Raw genomic sequence first — 11,923 nt, 5'->3', positions numbered from 1 at the left:
AAATGGGGTTTCTTACTGGCCCCTGGAGCTCCTTGATGAATTAGACTAGGCTGACTAGCCCCAGGGAACTACTGCTCCACCTCCCCAGCCCTTAGGATCCCGGTGTGGGCCACCGTGCCAGGTTTTTTCTATGGGTTCTGTGGGTTGAACTCCGACTCTCCTGCTTGCGCGGTAAGCATGTCACTGATGGAGCCATCTCCTAAACTCCTCGTATCTTTCTTTAAAGCCGGTCTGGCATATGGTCATCTTTCTATGAATCAATAGATTGATTGTAACCATTTATTGAGCGCTAAGTCTATACCCAATACTGTAGTGTCTGAAATGATACTTCATTTCATTCTTTGAGGTGAATGTTATTATTCTTACATACCAGGAAGCAAATACTCAGAAGCATACAGGTGACTGACCCTGAGTGAGAAAACCAGGTTTTTAGAGTCTAAACCTACTGCTGTTTCTATTGTACTATTTGTGTGTGTGTGTGTGTGTGTGTGTGTGTGTGTGTGTGTGTGTGTGTGCTAATAGAATTCTATATACAGAAACTCAAATTTTCTGTTCAAACTTGCACTTCTTAAATGATTTGAAAAGTACAAATAAATCCTACTGCAATAAATCTCCACCAAGAACTGTCCTAGTACCTTATGTTCTTTCTTTTTTCTTTTTTACTTATTTTGCCTGTCTCTCTGTCTGTCTCTCTCTCTCTGTTTCTCTGTTTCCCTTTATCTCTCTGTCTCTCTGTCTCTCTGTCTCTCTGTCTCCCTTTTTTCCTGTTCTAGGGATAAAACCTAGGGTCTCACGCATCGCATGCTAGGCAAGCAAGCACTGTGCTGCTGAGCCATGTCCCCAGCCTTCTGGCTTAAGACTTCCATCTAGTAAACACTTCAGGAATATTTTGCAAATATTTAGCCAGATCTCTCACTGGAGATTTGAAGCTTAGGACACCTTTAAAACTGAGCTCAGTCATTAAATACCAAGGGAAGGACTAGGAAGCCTATTGATACTATTAGATATTGTGTTCCTTTTGGATATTGATGGTGAATCTAAAAATCGTGCTAGTTTAGTTGAAAACATCATGTAATCATGAGGGAAAACAAGCCCTCCACTCGGATCTTTTCAAAGGTATGTGGAATATAAAGCCAAGTTTTAAAAGGTAGTTTGATTACCAAAACATTTATATTTTTTATAAAAGAAGCTAATATCTTTGGGCATTTATTATCTGTTCTCATTTTAATACAATTATTATTTAGTCTCATTAATAATTCTGTAAGATAAATTTTATCCACAATTTATATGTAGAGAAAGAGAAGCTCAGAAAGGTTAAATAATCTGTTCAAGGTCACCCAGCTAATATGTGGCAGAGTTTGAACTCACAGTCCAGACGCTACAGTTAACCACCCTTCAGATTTACAGGCAAAATACTCAGTTACAATTGAATTTCAGATTTAAAAAGAAATCTTAAATATTGCATGAAATGTATTTGTACAAAAAAGTGTATTCGTTTCCCCGAGATGGAAATTTAACCAGGCATCGTATTTTTCTTTGTTAATCTAGCAACCCTACCCACAGTCTCCTGCCTGCTGTAAATTCCTCTGATTGGGACTGACTACTCTGTAGTTTGCATGCACTTGAATTTTACTACAGAATAAATAATGCTAGGTACTTCCATGAAGCTAGGCAGACCCTTTTGGATTCCTTTTCCCTCCATTTATGGAGGGCTGGGTTGGCCTGGTGACTGTCGGTTCCCTGATAGTGCAAGCTTGTGTCTCCTGATAAGGGAGGCTTTGCTGACTCCTGGCACATTCTGCTCCCCTGCCTGCACTGGACTATCTCTGCAGTGGCCAGCTGTATCCTGCCTGCGGGTGCTCATCACTATCTAACCTGCTTGTTGCACGAATCCTTGACTCCGTCTGGGAGCTCAGAACCCCATGGCTCAGTGGCTGTTTCTTACCAGGCAACTAGGTTCACTGGAGGAAACGCAAATGCGAATAGGCTCAGGCACAGAGGAAAGGGATCTTGCGTATAAACATCTGCTGTAGGAAGTATATCGATAGGCAAAATATGAGCCGCCAAACAAGCAACACTTTATTTTTCAGTGCTGGAGATTGAACACAAGTTTTGCACAACCCCCGAGCTATGTCCCAGCCCAACAAAGGACTCTGACTTGTCTGTGTGTACCTATCATTCAACGCATATTGTGCACCTGCCTGCCTGCCTGCTTACATCACCCAGATAATGCAGCTGAAGAAACAGAAACTGTTATTATTTAGTTAGAGCTATTTCACATAGAAGTCTATGTGACAAAGCTCCTCACTGCTAATGTAATGGGTTTATTTCTTTTATATTATTTTAAGGCAGACTTCTATGCAGTCCAGACTAGCTGCAAACTCATATGTAGTTAAGGATGATTTAGAGCTGCGTATTCTCCTGTCTGCTCTCCAGTGCTGTGATTAGAGGTGTATGTCATCACACTCAGCTTCAGAACCTGCTCTTAATAGCCGCCTAGAAGTCAAATGCATTGCCCTTCGCTATCACATGCAATGTATTTAAAAAGAAAAAACCCAAATGGGACTGTGGAAGTAATTGATCTTCATTATCTTTGAATAATGTGGATGCAAAGCTATACATCTCAATGTACAGACTTGGGATCTGGTTAGTTTCAGTGTGTGATCTTTGTTGTTGTTTGCAAGTTTTCTACAATAAAGTTTATGGGGAAAGTAATGTGGATAACTGAGAAGAGTTTGTCTTTACACAAGCCTGGATATTTATAGAATTATCTTCATGGTGAAGATTTTAAAAAATCTTTTTTCATATAGCATGAATTTTTATGACATCAGAATAAAATATCAATGGTAATATGTATTATGACATAAAAATGACACTTTGTCATTGTAATTTTCTACAAACAGCACGTTTTATATTTCTTTTAGTTTTTTCAGCCAGATGTGGTGACACACACCTTTAATCCCAGCACTTGGGTATTTGAGGCCAGCCTGGTCTACACAGCAAGTTCCAGGACAGCCAGGACTATATAATAGGGAGACACTGTTTTTTTTTTTTAAAAAAAAGTACATATTTCTCTTAGATTTTATCAAAAAAGTGTTTTGCATATCTCAGTTTTTACTAAAGCCCTGTTAAATTTTGTACTTTCCTTGTACATATTATATGTAAGAATGCTGAGATTTCACGAGGCTAAGCAATCTGTCCAAAGCCATATAGCTGGTCAGTGACAGACTCTGCATTGCATTTAAACATGGGTCAACTCATTCTAGGAACCACATACTTAATTACTGCTCAACGGTGCTTCTGTAGCATACAATCAGTAGCTACAGCTTCTGTGGTGAAGAAGCAGTTTTTAAAAACCCAATAAGTTGCTGACTTTTACTTCAAAGGCATGAAACATTTTCCAGGGGGAGGAGCAAGTGGGTGGCAAATGGCCTGGGTAAGATTAAATTAGATGCTGTGACTAGTACACACTGTGTTCCACTTGTGACTCACCACATGAGCTGGACAACACCTGAACTGATCTGTGCCCAGGGTCAACCACAGAGGCCCACGAGAATCACTTGCTTGCATATCACAGCAGCATCACATTGCTGAAAAAGCTTCTCAATGCTTACTCATGTTTTGCATAAAAATTAACCAAAGTTCACTAATAATAAACAGTTTGTGGATGAATAACCATCTATAGAGCACATTTTAAGTGCACTAATATAGATAAAAATTATTATCACACAATTAAAACAGACCCATGACTAGTGGATTAACTAGCTTATAGTCTCCCCCTTTTCCTCCACATATGAATATATGATCTTGGATGTTTTAAATTATATTATTTTGTCTCATGTGTATGAGTGTTTTGCCTGCATGCATGTATGTACACCCTGTATGTGCCTGGTACCCATGGAGAACAGAAGAGGTGTCAGATCCCTTGGAGCTGGAGTAACAGATGGTTGGGAACTGCCATTTGGGTGCTGGGAATTAAACCCAGCTCCTCTGCAAAAGTAATACGTGCTGTAAACTGAGGAGTCATCCCCCCCCAGTCCTTGAATATTTACTGAGAAGACAGAAATGAACAAAATAGAGCAAGTTGCTCCCTTTAGAGAACTTTGATAGCTTAAGCTTCAGTCCTTGTTAAAAAAAAATTAACTCTGTTCATTTTGGCAATTCATTCAATTCCTCTGAACAAATTTTTCCCTTTGCAAAATGAACCTAATACTATCTATTTAACATTTCTATTAGAGGATTAAATTAGTTATAGCCTACCAATGGTAGGTCAGGTCATAAATTTTGAGCACAGGGACTGTATCTTTATATTCTTGGCAGTAAGCATAAGTCCCTAGCAAACAGCCCTCCTGAGTTTGGAATAGATGACCGGATGTGTATGAGGCCTATAAGTGTGAACAACATTTTTCATATAAAAATTAACCTGGGGCTGGGGGCATATCAGTGGTATAGTACTTCCCTGATATGCACCTAGCCATTAGTTTGAGCCCAAGCCCAGAACAATTCACTTAGTAAAATATTATACCTACTTTTCAATAGTTTAAAATCCAACACAATACCAGAAAAAGTGCATGAAATATTGCTGAACATATGCAATTCTACTCTTGGGTTATGTGTTTCTGAAAGTTCAAGTAATAAAAATACATTTTGTAAACACTCAAAAGATGAAAGGCTCTTTCTAGTGATCTGTAGCACAGTCCCAATGCTTCTTAAAGGCCTTTTCCATAAATTGGTCCTGGACCTAGCTACACTGGTCCTGCCAGCTCTCAGCATAATCAGGCTCTCTAGGATTACAAACTGTAACTGCATTGTAAAAGTATGCTAAGTTTGAGAAGCATTTGGAAGACCTTCTCAGCCAGTAATAACACGAAAAGAAATAATTTCATATGGCCAAATTCATTTAGGATTTAAAGACATTCCATCCGAGAGTAATGGTGTTACTGTTAGAGCTAGTCAGGGATGTAATTATTCTTCATGTTTTAGGAAAATATGTGACTCACTCCATGGATGTTTGAGAGTACCTCATTCCACAAGGCACAAGGCTTACACTGCAGTGAGTACTAACTTCACTGAAAGGAGTGACATGTAGTAGTAAGAAAAGAAAAATGCAAAATATACCTCAAGGTGGTTACATACACCATAGGTGAGGTGCAAACTGAAAATGACAGAGACTTCCAAGGAAAGAAAAGTCCTTCAGTTAGGAGCTGCACTATGAGACAGACTTGGGGCTGGTAGAACGGTTGGGAGGCGCCTGTAACAGGCAGAGAGGCAGTTGGAAAGTTAGGAGGAATTACAGCAAATAGTTCACCTGTGCTAGTGAGGTGGGGAAAAGAGCTGGAGACGCATGATTGGCCAAGTGTTAGATTGAGTGGTTTGTACTTCATTTGGTGTTGAGCTAATGAAAGCTTTTAAAATGAGGTGTGGGTCACGATTTGACTATTGCTTTGGAGGATGTTTCTGCAAGAACACAAGGCAGATGGAAAGGAAAACAACCGAGCAGGAGACCAAGAGGAGAGTACACACAGCAAGAATCTAGACTAGAGGTGATCAATGCCCAGCCAAGGGTGATGGTGATGGAGCTAGAGAGAGCTGGCAGATGGGAGAGCTACAGGCTAGGAAGTGTCTATTCTTGGGCTGAGCAATATAGCAGCCTCTAGCCATATGCAGCTATCTAAATATAAATCCAATTACATTTAAGTCAGATTTAAAATGCAGCCCCTCAGTCACATGGCCACATTTTAAGCGTTTAATAGCCACGATGGATTATGCAGATAAAGAACAGTTGCAGGTCAGGAGTGAAGACCCATGCCTGTAATCCCAGCACTTGGCATGAGGACTACCCTAAATATGGGCCTAGCCTGGACTATATAGGGAGTACCAAGACAGCCAGAGCTACACAACAACACAACAAACAAACAAACAAACAGCCAATGATAAATAAAAATAACATTGCCATCAAGGCAGAAAAGTAATTTCCATCTTGGCAGAGTGTTCTATTGGACAGGGCAGGTTGCTTTGAGGGTGACTGGCATAACGGATAAGGACGAGGGATTAAAGGTTTGATAGCTTGGTGACTGGGAAAGGCAGTGAGTAGCAAACGGGAAAACAGGAGGACCTAACAGATACTTCACGTCTATCCAACTCTAGGGACAATAAATGATCACGTGCTCATGGTGTGAGGAATGCAAAGTGTCCAGTGGGTCTCCCAAAGCTCTGTACAGGAGCCGCAGTGGTATCTGACTGGATTATTCCTTCCTGTGCTCACTTTCTCCCAGGGTTGTGGAGCTGCCGGTGGTTACGAGTGTGAGGTCCATTCCTCGGGCCCACCAGATCAGTGTCTTACCCACACTATGACAAGGGCAGGAGCCGGAAGCCTGTGCTGTTTCTGAAGCTTTTCTGTGCCCGCCCGTCTGAACCCTCTTCACAGACACTTCACACTTCCTCTCTCGTGATTGCCTCACTCACATCTGTTTGATCCTAGGAAAGTCCCCACGCCCTCGCTTGTGTGTTTCCTCTGAAAATATTCCTTTCCACAGGGTCACTGCTTTTTACTGTTGGCCTCTTTTCTTTCATGGGTTTAGTTCCAGAGTCTACCAACCACTCCCTTACCTACCTCTCATCTCTCCCTCTCATGACTTTCATCAGCAATGGAGGTCACCTGGCTGAGTGATCTCAATTTAGACACATGACCACCCGTTTAAGAGAGAGAGAGAATAAAAGAAAGCACACAGACCAGATCTTACCTCATCCATCCATCCGTCGGCAGCCAACATACTATATAGCACTTAGTGCAAACTGGGAAAAATTATACACAAGGAGTGGGTAGGTGTGTGTGTGTGTGTGTGTGTTGCATGGAGGACTGACACAAGGCACCACTCTTAAGGGAGAACAACTAGAAAAGTGCCCTTTCCCCAAAACTGAAATGGTCCTATTGGGTACCCAGCCTGGTGGGCAAAACAAGGACTAGACTTTAGCTCTCACTGGTCCGCTCTGCTTTGCAGCGGCCTGCGCCCACCACAAATAGTCATCCTCACTAACCTGCATCTGCGCCTGTGTTCTGTGCCTTTGCTACAATGTAGTCTGTGACCGCTGTCCTTGCTCCTACTCACAGCCAGCTCCTTCAGCACTGTGCCAGGACCCGTTGCTTCTTAGTCCCTGTCTTTCCCTAGTTGTCTCTTGTCTCTGTACCGTAACTTCACTTTTCTAAAGATCATCTCAACACCTCGAGGACGAATCTCCACTTTAAAGCAGCCTCCTGAATCCCCATACCCTTCCCGCTACTGCCCATTTCTCAGTGCCTAGGCTCATGAGCTCTTGAAGAGCTCTGTCTTCCTCACCTCTCGTTCTCACAACACACCCTAGTCAGACGTTTTCCCATGTGATAACACTGAGAGGGTTTTCATCAAGCCCTCAGCAACCTTCATCAGGCCAAACTCAGCCAGGGTTTAAATTCTCAACTCTTGGCTAGGTGTGTGGATCAGCGGCAGAGCTTGTGGAGCATGCGTAAATCAAGGTGGTGGGGGTGAGGATTGTGGAGGCGGGGCTGGGGATGGAGACTGAGATTCAATTGTCTACTTAGCTATTTCAGCAGTAGGTGTTGGGACTGACCATGCCCTCTTTCCTAAAACAACTCCCTACCAACTTTCTTCCTTCCCTGGTGTTCCTCTAACCTGACTGCCAACTCCATTTCTCTTTAACCTCCACATCTGTAGTGTCTCTTGGTCCTCTCTTCCAGCTAGGCCCCTCCCTAAGGGAGTTTATGCAGACCTGAGGCTCTATGTCCTGATGGATCTCAAATTTGTTATCCAGATTCATACTCCCAGTGTTCATTCAATGCCTCCACTTGGGTGAAAACAGGCAAAATAGAAGTGGTTTTTTTTTAAGATTTATTTTTGTTTTATGTATATGGGTGTTTTGCCAGCATGTATGTATGTGCACCACAAGCATGAAGTGCCCACAGAGGCCAGAAGAGGGCATCAGATCCCCTGGAACTAGAGTTATAGCCTGCTGTTAGCGGCCATGTGGGTGTTGGGAACCCAGTCCAGGTCTTCGGCAAGAGGAACAAGTGTTCAGCACCACTGAGCTTTCTCCAGACCCCTAAAATAGAACTCTTGATTTCTTCCTTTGATTTGCTCCCACCCCATCTTCTCTCCCAGTGAATGACAGCAGCCCACAGGCCCTGAATCTAAGACTCATCCATAATCTTTTTGTTCCTTCCACTGCCTTCTCAAGCCCTAATTAAAATGTATTCAATAAAACTGAAATAAACGAAATCTAAAATGAAGTAACACCTTGCACTTGGCTGCCACTCTTGTCCAAACCGACATGAACAGCCACTTACTAAACTCCCCCTGTGGACATTTATGTTTCTACTGTGTATTTCACACACACAGTGAGACTTACTCTAGTCCCCTGAAGGGCCCGAAACTCACTGTGTAGTCCAGGCTAACCTCAAACTTGTGGCAATCCTCCTGCTCCAGTCTTCAAAATACTGGGATTACAGGAGTGAGCCACCACACCCTGAATAATGCTAACCTCTAAAAACATGAACTAGATATAGTCATTTCTGGGCCCACCCTCTCCTCAGGGCTTCCTGTTGCCATTACAATAATGCACAGGCTCCACAGGGTCTGGCCACTTGTACATGTTTAGGACTCTCACTCTTTTGCTCTTTGGCCATAGACTCTGTTCATCCACCCTTCCACTTGCCTTTTGTCCTTCATGTGATATGGCAGACACATCTCCACCTCTGGGTTTATGGCTGATTTTCTCTCAGCCTGGAAGGGCCGTTCCTCTCATTCAGCCCCTGGCTTTGCTAGACTTGCTTCTTCACATCATGAGCAAAGGTGTGCAAAGCTCTCCCTGGTGACCTGTGATTTTTGCTACTTGTTCATTGTTCGTGTTCTTTCTCCTGCTCAGGAGAAAGAAAGCTCTAGAAAGTGATTTTCCCTGTATATGCCTAGAACAGCATCAAGCACCTATTTGGTGCTCAACTAGCAACTGAAAGTGATTGCATCCCCTCAAAATTCTCTTCTTTCTGATTTTTTTCGTCCTTTCTCGTTTAAATTTTGGCCTTAACCACCTCCCCGAAGGCGAGGCCCCAATTCCCTTCTGCACACTATTCCTCTGCAGTCCCCACCCCTTGAAGCGCGGCTCCTTTAAATAGATTCGGGAAACGCGGCCGGATAGGCGGGGCCAGGACTTGGGGGGCGGGGCCTGCGTGCTGCGTGCGTGCGCGTTCCGGAGGCGCCGCCGCCGCCGCTCCCGAGGCCGCTGCTGCTGCCGCCGCCGCGCAGAGCCCGAACCCGAGCCGCGGCCGAGAGGAGGGAGGAGGAGGAGGTGGAGGAGGCGCCGGGCCGCGGGGTGAGTGCGGGGCGCGAATGGGGGGCGCGGGCTGGCCGTACCTCGGTGGCCTCTTCATAGCCCCCGGCGAGTCCCGGGCGGCGGCCGGGGGCCTGGCGGGCGGGAGGGGCCGCGGCTGGAGGCCGGAGCCAGCCACGCCCGCGGACCGAGGCGGTCTGGCCGGGCCTGAGGGACCGGCCGGCCGCGAGGGGCGGGCCGCCAGAGGGGACGCGTGTCCGCGCCCGCTCCGAGGTGTCGTCCCCGGAGTCGGGGAAGTGCGGTGCCTTCCGTGCGGCCTTTGCCCCGGCCGCCGAGCGCTGACACCTCCGTGTCCCACTCCGCCGCCAGCCGGGTTCCCGCCCTCCCTGCCCTCTGTCTTCTGCGGCTTGCCATGTGTTCGCCTTTGCAGAGTTGCTCTCCTCTCTGGTTTCTGCAGCTTCCCTTGAATTTTGTCAGGATAGAGGCCATGGTGTGATTCTTGTCGTCTTTCCATCGAGGGTGTGTGAGGGGTGTCGGGGTGGTGGGATTGTGGCTTGTCTCCTCACTCGGAAAGTTAAGGACAGTGTCTTCTGCTGAATTGTGTAATTTGTTGTTGAAAGGAGAACCACAAGGCAGGACGGTTGTGCCTAAAAAAATAAATAAGTAAAATCCCGAGATTTCCTCACGGGATGGAAAACCAGAGTTTAGGGGACTTTTGATCCCTTGGAAAAAGAGCTAGCGTTGAGGAACAGTGTATAGCCGTTGGGAAGGGAAAAATCATTTTGTCGCTGCTTTGAAGGAAGTACTCTGTAAGAAATGAAATAAAAGGGCAGGAGGTTAATGGGCCAAGCGTTACAGGTACCAGCCACTGTTTTCTGCTTCTTGGGTGGCAGAAGATCCGTTCTGTTTTTATTAGAGTCAAAGTGTCGATCCTCAAAATTAACCAGGGTAGTTTGCCTTCAAAAGGCAGGCAGTTACAAGAGATGATGCTGGAAACAGGATTTGGAAACTTTCTTTGAGTTTCCTGTCAGAATGTGTGGGGGTGGGTATGCCTATGAGTAGTTTTTCTTTTCTTTTGATGTAGTTGATTTCTGCAACATTTTGATATAATAAGTAGTAGCTTAGGCCCCAGACTCTTTTTTGTTTTTATGCTTTTCTGTAACACTTTGTTTCAAAATTAAATATATGTTGTTGACTGTTGTTTCTTAGTTTGGTGTTTTCTGTGAATCTTGTTTAGCTTCCTTGCCATTTGAAATTCTGTTGTGATTGTGTTCATTATCAAGGATTACACGTGTCCCAACATTTGTTGAATGAATTGAACGGTTCAGTTCAGTGTCTTGATTTACATATCTATCTTTTTGAGAGATACTTTTTAAAATTTCACTTCTCTCATATAGCAATTCTTAACCTTTTTTAGGCTACTGATACTTTTGAGAATATGGTGAAATATGTGGACTCTTTCTTTGCCCAGGAAAACCAAAGTAGACATTTATGCACAAAATTTTGCATTCAGTTTCTGGGCTCCTCTAAAGTCACCCATAGACACTTATTTAAAAGTGAACTGAAATCCCAGATATTATTCAGTTTCTTATTAGAACTTTTTAAAAGTACACTTTTTTTGTGGCCTTTGGGTGTGTTTGTGTCTTCACCTTAAATTCTGAGGATTTGGGAACAAGGTTAAAGAGTGATTGCTCTTACAATTTTTTGGGGGGAAAGTTCCCAGTAACTATTACCTGCCCCCCAACCCAACAGGTTTTATATATAGTTCAGTAATGTAGCTGAGGAAGACCTTGATAGGTGTGTGCTTCCATGCTTGGTTATGTGGTGCTGGGGATCAGAACCAGATTCATGCATAGTAGGTAATTGATCTATTAGCAGTCGTTTTGTTTGTAGAGCTGCAGATCTAACTCAGTCTCAAGCAGGCACTTTACCATGGAGCTGTATCCCCAGCCCTAACCAGCAGTCATTTTAAAACCAATACTCCCTAGTATCTTTTGGGCCCTTAAAATCATAGTGATGACTAACCAGGTTTTTTCTTGGACAATCTACTTTTTAGTAATATGATGAGAATTTGAAAATCAAATAATTTCTTTTCCTCTCTTTCAAGCTTGTTCATATGCATGATTTTCATGTAGCTAATTATGAAAACACACGATATTGATTCAGTAAGCATGTATACTCTGTGGATAAAACAAAGTTCTTGCTGTCATCCCTTCAATCATGAGGGATAGACCATGACCAAGTAAATGTTTAGTGTCAGGTGACAGAGCTGTGTGGAAGAGTGAGGACTGGTGAGGGGCTAGAGAAGAACTGCCAGTGAAGACCTAAGACTGGAGCAGAGATCTGAAGGAAGTGAGAGGTGTGTGCTACCTTGTGTTCAAAGAGATCACAGGAAGAGAGAGAGGTCTTCTAGTGCAAAGACCCTAGAGTGTACAAGGCCTTTTTGAGAACAGCTAGGAGGCCAGTGTGGTCTAAGAATAGTAAACAGGGAGAGAAAGAGCTTGAGATTAGAGAAGTAACTAGGGCCCTTCTAAAACCTTGAATCCCATAGTAAGACCTTTGGATTTTACTTTGAATGAAATGGTAACCCATGGAGTAGAAG

At 43.9% G+C, this 11,923-nt stretch overlaps 1 protein-coding gene across 2 annotated transcripts in view; it reads left to right on the top strand.

Annotated features, from left to right (window-relative positions):
* Positions 1-9,225: 9,225 nt before the first annotated feature.
* The window catches only part of Rap1a (RAP1A, member of RAS oncogene family), an 80,022-nt gene continuing 77,324 nt past the window's right edge, over positions 9,226-11,923 (top strand). Inside the window, exon 1 of one of the 2 annotated variants that reach the window (XR_008216727.1) lies at positions 9,226-9,363. The gene's annotated coding sequence lies outside the window, so the exon portion shown is untranslated. The remainder of the gene's footprint in view (positions 9,364-11,923) is intronic. The other variant, XM_052732008.1, reaches the window with a different exon arrangement.

The sequence above is a fragment of the Peromyscus californicus genome, unplaced genomic scaffold (assembly GCF_007827085.1).
Source record: "Peromyscus californicus insignis strain IS unplaced genomic scaffold, ASM782708v3 Scaffold_9__1_contigs__length_137607984, whole genome shotgun sequence".
In the NCBI taxonomy this organism is placed as follows: Eukaryota; Metazoa; Chordata; class Mammalia; order Rodentia; family Cricetidae; genus Peromyscus; species Peromyscus californicus.
The sequence above is the reverse complement of the archived record's forward strand: the minus strand, read 5'-3'. Positions and strand labels throughout refer to the sequence as shown.